Source organism: Haemaphysalis longicornis, unplaced genomic scaffold (genome assembly GCF_048455015.1).
Source record: "Haemaphysalis longicornis isolate Haplotype H1 unplaced genomic scaffold, Haemaphysalis longicornis Haplotype H1 scaffold_1, whole genome shotgun sequence".
In the NCBI taxonomy this organism is placed as follows: domain Eukaryota; kingdom Metazoa; phylum Arthropoda; class Arachnida; order Ixodida; family Ixodidae; genus Haemaphysalis; species Haemaphysalis longicornis.
Window position 1 is genome coordinate 73,624,383 of NW_027526203.1, and position 11,247 is coordinate 73,635,629.

General features: G+C 47.5%; 1 pseudogene; it reads right to left on the bottom strand.

Annotated features, from left to right (window-relative positions):
• Nucleotides 1-2,815: 2,815 nt before the first annotated feature.
• On the bottom strand, nt 2,816-8,773 carry LOC144179149 (uncharacterized; annotated as a pseudogene).
• Nucleotides 8,774-11,247: the final 2,474 nt, after the last annotated feature.

Consider the following 11,247-nt stretch of genomic DNA (forward strand, 5'->3'; position numbering starts at 1 on the left):
GCCATGAATTCAATTGCCGACCTTATCTCTGCACTAGAAAACGCGAAGGCTACCAAAAACCGTGGCCTTTGTCGTCCTTTTGAACATTCGCAAAGCCTTCGACTGCTTACCCCACGATGCTACTCACGATGCAGTAAAACGCTGCAAAATTACTCGGCCATCACCCTCATCTCCCCCGACGTTACAAGACTGGACGAGGCCCGCCACTCCATCGCGCAAGAACCAAACAAGCAATACCCAGACGCATGGGTTGCATCATGCAATGCACCCGCTCGCATCACAAGCATCAAATTTGGGTGACAAGAGTCCTGCCTACTCAGCAGGCTCCGGGCTCCGTACTGCAGGCCCCATACCAGTGCTTGCCTACAACTGTATGAGAAAATCAACAGTCCCGCTTGTTCTTCATCCACATAAATCAAGCAGCCTAAAATATAGAATCCAATTCCCGAATCAAACAGAAAAGCAAACCAGATTTCGCTCAAATTCCAAATCAAATAACTACCCGCTTTTCATTTAAAATATGAGTTAGAAACAGGCCAGAAAATATTTTGAAGCTGGAAAGACGGGGATGAGGGGAGATTTGAACTAAGACACACTTTGTGTGGCTGGGGCCCTATATGTACACCGCGCTATGAATGCGAATTCTCAGTGTAAGGAAAAATGTAGATTTGTGGACATCCTAGCAATATCGCGTAATGATGTTATAATAACACACCTGCAGTGATATCGCATGGATGTCCTCAAGCAGATGATCTTGGGTGAAACATTGTACGGACATCACATGAATGTCCTGAAATGACATTGGATATTGTGACCATTTGTGGATATCCTATGGACTTTCGTGGTTTGCTGGGCAGTAGTGGCTTAAAATAACACTGTGGTTGGCAAGCCTGCCACCTTCCCCGTCGCGTCACGGTGTAGATAAAATTTTAACAATGGCGTAAGGGCACTGTTGTTGTGAATGGTCTGCTCGAACTGCTCCCAAAAGCCCGTTCAGAGCTGCAGCTCACCTCGAATTATGGGTATGTCTAGCTGTGGAAGTCGAGGTTTCAAGGTGGCAGACACACGTTCCTGTCTGCAGCTGACTTGATTGATGGGTGGTCCTTGTCGGGCATTTGGGCAGTTCGTTCTGGAAAGTTTACCTTGTGCTGTATTTGCAGCAAAGTGTCGAAGGTCCAACCATTGTGCAGCTCGGATGCTTGAAACTCAATGCCACGTGCATCCACCTTAACAAAATCCTCGAGCGCCTCGTTGATCTTTGACAGCTCGTCGTGTTTGGCCACGGTGCAATCATGCTAGCCAGTCAGCTTGGCGATGCCTTCACATCCAGCGCAGAGCGAAGAGCAGACGTCATTTGTAAAGCTCGCATTTGTGGCCCTTCACAGAGAGAGCTTGCTCTCGATGTACTCTATTGTGTGGCAGGCTGCAGCTGATCGGCGCCCCGTCAATGAAGTTCCAGGACCACTTTGAGAAACAATTTCCTCCCCACTCGCTGCGCAAAGTGTCAGAGTAACTGAGAGACAGGCCCTTCGAATCGTTCATAGAAGTCAGTCATTACCACGTTGAAATTTCGGCACCAAATGTTATAAATGGTCGGGCAAAGAGAAGACAGAGACAGTATGCCGCCGTTCCAACCTGCTGTTGTACTTCGTCTCTATTCCGCTACTTATTTTTCTACATCCTCCCCCTGGGAAAGTTCAGGCCGAATCCCCATGCACTTTTCCCACCCAGGGTATGAGTGGACACTACGTTTGTACACTACGTTTGTACACAGCCTTGTACAGCTTGTAAACTAGAAACTCAGATGCCGCATTCGTGTCATGGATTGGTATGTTTACACAGCCATAGTTAACGGTAGCACGCAAAAATATTTTTCCACTACAACCGCGCAGGATGGAGCTTGCGAGAGGTAGTATGTTTGTTTCACCTGTGATCCTCTTTCACCCATGCACTGGTGAAGCAGAACGGTTTACGCAACGGGCAGCAGAAGGGGTATCAACAGCAGCAGGCACGTACATCTGACTTCTGGAGGTTAAGCTGTGTAAGGACTGCATGAGGCATATCTTGGATTGGTTGCGGTACCTAGAATGACTGAAAAGGGCTGTCAGTAAAGCCCCACTTTGTTGGTTGTTACAAGGAGCACTGTGCTTGATTTGTAGTTTGCCCAATGCGATCCGCATGGCGACACACATCTCCACTAGAACAGTTTACAAGACATGAGCGCACACGCATGCAACGTAGGGATCGCCTAGAACCCAATCTGAATTTGTCTTGAATGTATTCGACGGAGGATCGCCCTTTCATTTTCGGTCAAACATTGAGGTGACTTGAACAGTGCACGCTTGATGTTGTTTATTTCGTTTCCCCTCAGAGGTTTCGCCCGTAAAGGTCAAGCTGGTGAAAAAGTTCTTACCCAAACACAGCTTGCACAGGTGGTGTTCCCAGGCCACTGTGCACTGTCGAATGCTGCCAAAACACGAAGTGGAAAATCTGGCATTGTATGCCATCTGTGATATCCCGAAGACGGGCCCACAGCAAAATAATACGCCACCTGTTTGTGTACAGCCCTGTGGTTTGAAGAGGATGGTAATGCGTTCATTCCATTCACAATGTAGTTTCTTTGGCTTGAGATGGAAGCAGTTTTCCTGATGGCCATGACTTTTTTTCGTGTGCCAAATAAGCAAGCAGGCTTTTTTTAAATTTGCAGCATAGTATTGCATAATTGCTGCTTCCATGGAGTCTTTTCTTGCTGGTGTCTAGTACGGTGTTTTTTTTTTTTTTCTAACCACAATCACGGCACATCTTCTTGTTCTGGTCATTCTGCCAGGTTGGCCAGAACTTTTGTGGACACTGCAGAATTACAAAAAGGGGCCATCGTGGGCACCTCTTGATTCTTTCGTTGCTTCAACCTTTTTTTTTGTGCATGTTCTGGCCCTTAGTCTTTGAGTGCATGGCTCCGGATAATGAGGCTTGTGTAGTTTCACGCCAAAGTTTTAGTTCGGCGACCACTTCACAAAGCCTTCGTAGTACTCTACTGGTTGTTATGTCGAGTTGCTGAGTTGTAATGTATGTATTAGAATGTCCTCCTTTGGTGATGTTGGGAAGATTTCTAAGATATCAGTAATGACTCTCTGCAATGCCCAAGGTTCTCACACTTTCCCAACTGCAACAAGCAGAGGCGTGTGCCAGCCCTGGAGTGCAAACACACGGTACATCTGCATTCTTTCGGGCATTCTGAATTGCCAGAAGCCTTTCTTCAAGTCAAGCCGCGTGGATAACGTGCACCCCTTTAACTGCTATTTCTGCAACTGTCTGCATGAGAAAAATTTTCCGTACAGGCGACTAATCCAAGCCCTTCTGTTCCCTTGACTAACCAGCACCACTGTCGTCCATATGGAGGTTGGCCATTGTGGAACCTTGCTTTCCCTGTGGTGTCAAGGTTCATTCATACGCTTTTCACGAGCACAGTAGCGCTTGTCTGGGTGGCCCATATTTGCAGTTCTTTTTGTTGTCTTTTTCGGTTGTGTGGCCAACTAATCCTTCCGGTATCCAAATCCTTGGTTTAGGTCGTCCTCATTGTACTTTTTTTTTCCCTAGGTGCGCACACTTCATGAGGTTAAGTGTGTCACACATGTTCCGGAGCTCGTAAACCGTGGTGTGTTTTGCAAGTGCCGCCAGCATTACCAGTTTTGCTCGAGTAGTTGTATTAAGCATGCACATTGTCATTGTGTTGGCGGATTATTTATTGCATGTAAATGGGGACAATTGTTGAGCCAACTTTTGGTTTACCATGAAAATCAGGCTGCCATGAGACTTGGGAACATGTAATGCAGGATTACATGTAGTCGCAGTGGCTTCTATTTATTCGACCTATCTTGCTTATAGCTTTCACGTTATTGAAGGAACCTGGAAATCTGCCTTCAAAGTCCTGTCCACATAACTTAGCATGTTTAGTCTTGCCATGTTGCACACCCAACTCAGATGCAGACACACTGTGAAGCCTGCACTCCTGGTGTGCAAAGTGCCATTGCTGGGAGGCCACTTGGTCAAAGTTTCAAGGCATGGTGAGTGACCTTTATGGATATGTGCCACTTCGTAGACACTGTTTCATCAAGAAGCAGCATATTCAATCTGGGTAAGCATGCTGTTGGGTGGAGGTGTGATTTGATTTTCACTTATCCCTATGTGTGAGCAAGTATATTTTGGCGCTCTTCGCCCTAGGTGGCCTTGCGTCACAAGAAATCAGCAATCATCTTCATCATCATCTGGGGACTTGGTGTATCCCGACAAAGTGCTTCTTTGCCTCCTGTAGATGGTCTCGAGATAGGCTGACACTGCTTTATTGCAGCCCGACATCATCACCTAGTTACCCTTGAGCTTCCTCGGTTATTTCTGAACAATGCACTGCAACCCTCAGGGATTTTAAACTGCCTTTTAGGTTAGCACTGATCCCCTGGAAAGTTGGTATACACCCTAGGATTTCATCGAAAATGTTTTTCATTTAATTGTTTTAAATGCAGAGCATTTCAGTAACTCACGATGTCACCCGCTTTGGCGTCCGTAGTCCGCATCCCGCAGTCCGCATCGCTCCCCCTACACTATATAAAAAAATAATGCTTTCCGGCGCCAGGTTTCGATCCCACGACTCTGCGGGCGGAACGCAAGGTACACGGCGCTCTACCGACTGCTCCACAATGCCGACACAGAATGGAAGGTTACGCACGCGCCTTATATCCTTGACTCATTCAACCGTCGGCCACAGGTGCGCCCTCTCCCCCGCGTCCTCCTCGCCTTCTCTCCGCTCGCAACGCCCTTTCTCGCCGCGTTCGGTTCGGGCGCACAACAAGTGGGGACGTGCGCAACACCCTCTCGCCGCGTTGGATTCCCGCGGAAATGCTCTGCATTTGATCGTGCCCCTCGCGAGGGGGATTTTCTTTTTTATTTAGTTGCCATGAAATTAATGCCTCTTCCGCATATGTTGCTTGGTTTGGCAAAGTATTGAAAAAGCTTGTTTACGAGGTCATCATGTACAAGCAGACGTACGTGACGAGCGCGTAAACATAAGGATGCCTGACCAACTAAAAGAAGACAAAGGGAAGTCAAGAAATTTGTGGGGTGGTTCTTACGTGCAGGTTTTACTAAAAAAGATTTGTACTGGCACCAACTGTTCGGTAGCCATCCCTGTATTGTGTGTTAGCTGTTACTGTTTGCATTGTTTACTAGTTTACATATGAAATTGTGTTGCTGTGACCATGCCTTTTCACATATGCTGTGAAACTGTCTGCATTTGCATATCATCCACACACTGATTGGTGATAACAGTGGTTTTGCAGTACCTGACAGCAGAACAAAAAGAAAGAGATAGGTACCATGAAGCCCAAATGGCACACTGATTCATTCAAAACATTTAATGGTCATACCTTGAAACAATTCTTTTTTCTAAATGGAAAGCATGGCTGCGATTGTTCAGTAGTTAGTGCTTTAAAGGGGCCGGTTCCAAATTACCCCCCTCACGTGTGACCTAATACAGTATTGCCAGGGCTTTGCGCCACAACGGGAAGGGGGGGGGGGGGGGGGGTAGTCCAAATTTAACGGCCAGGGCAGTGATTCGAAGCTGTGATGGAAAAACTGTAGTTTGGAAACATTGATACCATCAAGGAATACACACCATTGAATTTGAGCATGACATAAACATGTGCCGTGCTACATCGCAGCTACGGATTTTGATCTCATTTTGGACGATGCAACTGACTAGAATTGAATAACTAGAGAGCCATAAAAAATTAGTCGTTTCTTGTGAGGGAGCATCGGGTGCGGTTTATTCGCAATTTGTTTACTTGTAGCGCTAGTGCACTGTTGCGACAGGCCCCCAAGAGAAGCCGTAACGTGACTGCAGAGTATAAAGTTGTGGAAATATGTGCCCCCAATTTATGTAGATTTCTTTGGTGTAATTCACTATGGCCATTTGTTGACCTCTCTATTTACACAAAATAGCACCTTTTTTTAAGTAGTATGCACTGTAGCTGAAATGGCACAAGAGTGTTCTCATTATCATTTTGTGCTGTCAGCATCAGCTGCAGTAGCTAGGTGTACGTGTGCTGATAACTGAAGCTTCTGCATATCGAAGCAGATAATGAAAAACTTGAATCAGCTTCAAGTTGGTTAGCAGTGTTATAAAATTTCGAATTAATTTTGTAACTATTCTGTGGTTCCAAGACATGCCACCATTCGCCGCTCGTGGTAAAGGGCTTTCCCGCATCGCCTGGGTGACGTGCGGTCATACGTCAAGGGGAGGGTGTTTTTGAAGCTCGCCTCTTATCTCGGTCATAATTGGGCCAACTCTGCCCTTTGTTTCTCTCATAGAGATAAAATTTGACAACAAGCGCTGAAAATAGGTTTCATATATGAGACTTTTGAGATTTCGGCCACCCTTCTGTCATCTCGCAATAACTCTACAAGGCCTCAGTCCTATTCCCAAACGAAGTCATTCAGGCAATCATTACGTTTCATAACAGAAAAAGGAACATAACAGGCTTATAAACATGGTCAAAACTGGGTACTCTGGGGCATTTAAGTATGCAGCTGGGCTTTCTTATCTAGAGGGTGTTGACCAGGGCCATAGCCAGAGGGGGAATTCACAGGATTCAACCCCCCCCCCCTCCCCCCCCCCCCCCCGAGATCGTTTCCAGGCAGCATGTAAGCAGTACGAAGTGTTGCTTTCAGCAAAACTACCCCTTCCCAATATTCAACGGCCCCCCCCCCCCCGAGATCGTTTCCAGGCAGCATGTAAGCAGTACGAAGTGTTGCTTTCAGCAAAACTACCCCTTCCCAATATTCAACCCCCCCCCCCCCCGATTGGATTGGAAAAACTTTATTGATGCCTGCAGTGCACGCTTTCGCGCGTAGACTGGGCCTACGTCGTCCTCGTGGCGGGCGTGTGGCACGGATCCCGCTGGCCGTTGCCGGCTCCCCGGGTTCCTGCCTCGCCAGCGCCTCGAGGGCCTGCTGGACGGCCCATAGTTGTTCTTCTTGGTTGTTGCTCATCGTCGCGGCCTCTAGTCGCGGCGGTATGCGTCCTGATTTAGCCTCATCTGGATTCTTGATACAATCCCACAACATGTGTGCAAAGGTGGCCGTCTCCCTGCGGCATGTCTTGCACTTGTTGTTCGGGTGTGACTGAGGATACTTTCTGTGGAGCAGTGCCGGGCTCGGCAGAGTGCCCGTTTGTAGTTGCCTGAATACAACGGCCTGCGACCTGTTTAGCCCCGTGCAGGGCGGCGAAAGAAGTCTTCGGGTCAGACAGAAGGCCTTGGTTATCTCGTTGTAGTTAATGATCCTGTCTCGTGTACTAAACCATAGCGGACGGTCGCCGTGAGCGCGGTCGGTTAGTGCTCGCGCCTTAGCGTGTGCCGTTTCGTTGCGGTTTGCGTTTCTTTCCGACGCCTCGCCCACGTGCGCCGGGAACCACTTGATGCGTACCTTCTTGTTTCCTTTCACTTCTTGTAGTATGCAGACTGCCGTCGGTGCGATTCTGCCCTTGGAAAAGTTCCTTACAGCCTGTCTGGAGTCGCTCAGCACGGTCTGGCAATCCCGGTCTGCGATGGCCAGAGCGATTGCTATCTCCTCGGCCTCTTCGGATTGAGTGCATAACGTGCTCGCTGCCGTGCGGGTGTTTCTGTCGGCGTCGACCACGGCGACGGCGAAACCGTTGCGGCCGGCATACTCTGCCACGTCCACGTATCTGGCCTTGGTGTCGCTGGCGTGTATGTCTGTTAGCGCTTTGGCTCTCGCTCTTCTTCTGCCTTTGTTGAACTCCGGGTGTACATTCTTTGGAATAAGATCTACTGTGAGGTTTCGTCGTACGTCGTCGGGAATTGAGCTTTTCGCCCCTTGTTGCTCGTGGAAGCCTATGCCGAGGTTGTTCAAAATCGTTCTGCCTGCTTTGGTGGTTGACAGCCTCTCAAGCTGAGCGGTCCTTTGTGCTTCGGCAATTTCGTCCAAGGTGTTATGGGCTCCTAGCTGGAGCAGGCGATTCGTGTTGGTCGTCTCGGGTAGTCCCATTGCCGTCTTGTAGGCTCTGCGTATCAGTACGTCGATCTTGTTTTTCTCGCTCTTCCTCCATTTGTGGAATGCCGCCACGTAGGCTATGTGGCAGATCACAAACGAGTGTATGAGCCTAGTTAGATTTTCTTCTCTCATTCCTCCTTTCCATGTAGAAACACGCTTTAAGAAGTCTGGTCGCGTTCGCCGCCTTCCCGGTGAGTCGGGTGATCGTGTCACCGTTCCTGCCATGTGACTCTATTGTCATCCCCAGCACTCTGATCATGTTCACTATCGGTATCGTTGTCCCGTCGCTGGTCTTGATCTTGATCTTCTCGTGTTCCCTTTGGTCTTTGATTCTGCGGTTTCTGATCGGTACGTACAACAAAAGCTCCGACTTGTTCGGTGAGCATTTGAGTCCGGTGCCTTTGAGGCAGCCTTCGATTGTATCGACGGCTGTTTGCAGCGTAGACTCTATGTGAGCATCGCTGCCTCCGTCTACCCACAGCGTGATGTCGTCTGCATAGATCGTGTACTTGACCTCGTTGATTCTGCTCAGGCTTTCGGCTACTCTGATCATCACGAGGTTGGACAGCAGTGGTGAAATGACTGAGCCTTGAGGCGTTCCTGTGCTACCTAGGCGTTTCTCCTTCACCTTCAGGTCGCCGGCCCTAAGTTCCGCTGTCCTGCCTGTGAGGAAGTCCTTGACGAAGTTATACGTTCTCTCGCCCATATTGAGTTGGGACACTTGCTTTAGGATGGCGGAGTGTTTGACTTTATCAAAAGCACATTGCAGGTCGAGGCCGAGTACTGCCATGGTGTCTTTGGTGTCTTGTCTATGATTTGATGTTTGAGTTGGATCATGGCGTCCTGTGTGCTAAGGTGTTGTCGAAAGCCGATGATCGTCTCGGGATACAGCCCCTCTCTTTCGAGGTACTCTTGCCACCTGTTTAGCACGACGTGCTCCAGCACTTTGCCCACGCAGGACGTGAGCGATATTGGGTGGAGGTTGTCCGTGCTCGGCCGTTTCCCCGGTTTGGGGATGAGTATCATCTTGGCCTTCTGCCATTGTGGTGGCAGTGAGCCGGTTTTCCAGCATTTGTTGTAGTACGCCGTTAGTTTCTCGATAGATCGATCTTCTAGATTCTTGAGGGCTTTGTTCGTGATGAGGTCTGGACCGGGAGGCCCCCCCAAAAAAAAATTTCTGGCTATGACCCTGGTGTTGACTATGGCACCTTCGGTGTGGCCGCTTTTTCAGGGAGCGAAATGAAGTGTCTCTTTTTCTCTTTCTGTACTTCTGTTTTTGCGTCTTGACAACTTTGTTGCACTCCTGCTGCCCTAGTCCACACTTCCTAGGCAAGAGAGCTCAGCTGCATACTGACATACTAGCTGAGTCCCCTGTTTTGATCTTTTTTTTACTTGCTTTGCTTCCTGTTGTCTTCATTACGGGACGTAAAAAAACAATAAAGTGGACTAGCTTCGCACTTCCAGACAGCGAGCCAATGGTTTTTCTGACGAGAAGGCGTTTGCACTGTGACCTTTTTGAAGCTTCTCGCCCTCCCTGCGCATGTGGTGTTGTCCACTTCAGTCTGTTACAGGCATGTGCTTTTACTTCCTCATCAACTGTTTTTATATCTTCATATTATTCTTACCATGCCCTTCCCTCAAAACTTGTTTTTTTGCGGAACCTATAATGTGCGTGCGTGTTTATGGGCTGCTAGCACTGGGAAAAGGGACCCATAAGCAAGCTCAAGGCAGGGATGCTACCATTACACGAGAGCTGAACAGTTTCGTTAAGAACTGACGAGAACATGAAAGAAAGTAATGCTTGTGGTTTTTTTAACGACACATATGCTAATCTCAGCTCGACATAATGAGTACCTGCAATGTACTATTGCTGAAAGGCTGCATGAGGTGAAAGTTTACCCGATGCAAAATATGTGGTAGCATAAATGAAGCTGAAAGCTGCGGAAACAGCTTCTGCACTTTTGATGTCATAGAAAATTGCAAAGCCTTTTAGACGAGCCTTTCATTTTTCTACAAGCTATAGTTACTAATGAATGCTTTAGATATTGCAGATTTCAGTTCCTTTATTACGAACCACTGAATATTGGCGTCAGTTCACAACTGTTCCAACGAAGCCATTTCTCCCTTCATATCTGCTGCAAAACCAAAAAACTCTACTCGCAAACCTCTGCCAGCCAGTAATGGAAGTTGAAAATGGGAGGAGTTAGGGAATCACCTCCCATTTCGTGTTTCCCTCAACACGAAATGAATGTACTTGAATTTTCCTTTTGTATTGACATGAGTGTTCTTCTGGCATGACACCCTTTGGACTGGAGCTAAATTGTAAGTCTTCATGGTTCCTTTATCAGTGTGCTTTTTTCCTAGCCGTATCATCTCCAAGATCAGTCTAAGGTTTGAGCAGTCACGCGTACAGTAGCGAAATTCACACTTCAGAACACGTTATGCCAATCAATTGTGTGTGCTTGATACCTTGGCCCATGCACCAAAGAGCAGCATGTTGCCAGCAAAGAAATTGGAATGGTGATCTCACTATCCTGCACATAGTTCAGGATGCAATCACTGCATGGACGCTGCGCTACATTGTCCTGTCAGCTTTGTCATGGTTGCATGCATGAGCAAGTCCATGTGCAACGTGAGCAATGATAGCAACAAGTGCCTGCTAGGATGCCAGCATGCATGTTTTACCGCACTAAGTGCACTGCGAAAATTATGAATTACGAAATATGCGCTAACTGGACGTACAGAGAAAGGAAGACACACACCTCACACCTGCTTTCTTGTATGTCCAGTTAGTGCAAATTTCATAATTCATAATGCACCAACTAGACCAACAAAACATTTCATTGCAACAGTTGTGTTCTTGCTATGTTCCAGGGACATGAACTGTGCATATGCTTGTGCAGGGTTAATCATGTATGACGTGCTTTGTGCTGTTACGTGCTTCATGTAACTGTATGTAGTGGCGACTATATGTTGATGCATGCTTGAATGGAAATGCTATGCCGTCTGTTGTTGTATTGCTACAATGTGCTTTTGTTATTGCTGACACGATCTCTGTAGTATCACAAGTTTTATCTATTTAGCAGCTACTGCATATCAGTGTCTACATATAAAAGTGCACAATAAAGTAACAAGGACTACAAGACATGAAGGAACCCAAGCAATAAACTTACAACTGCT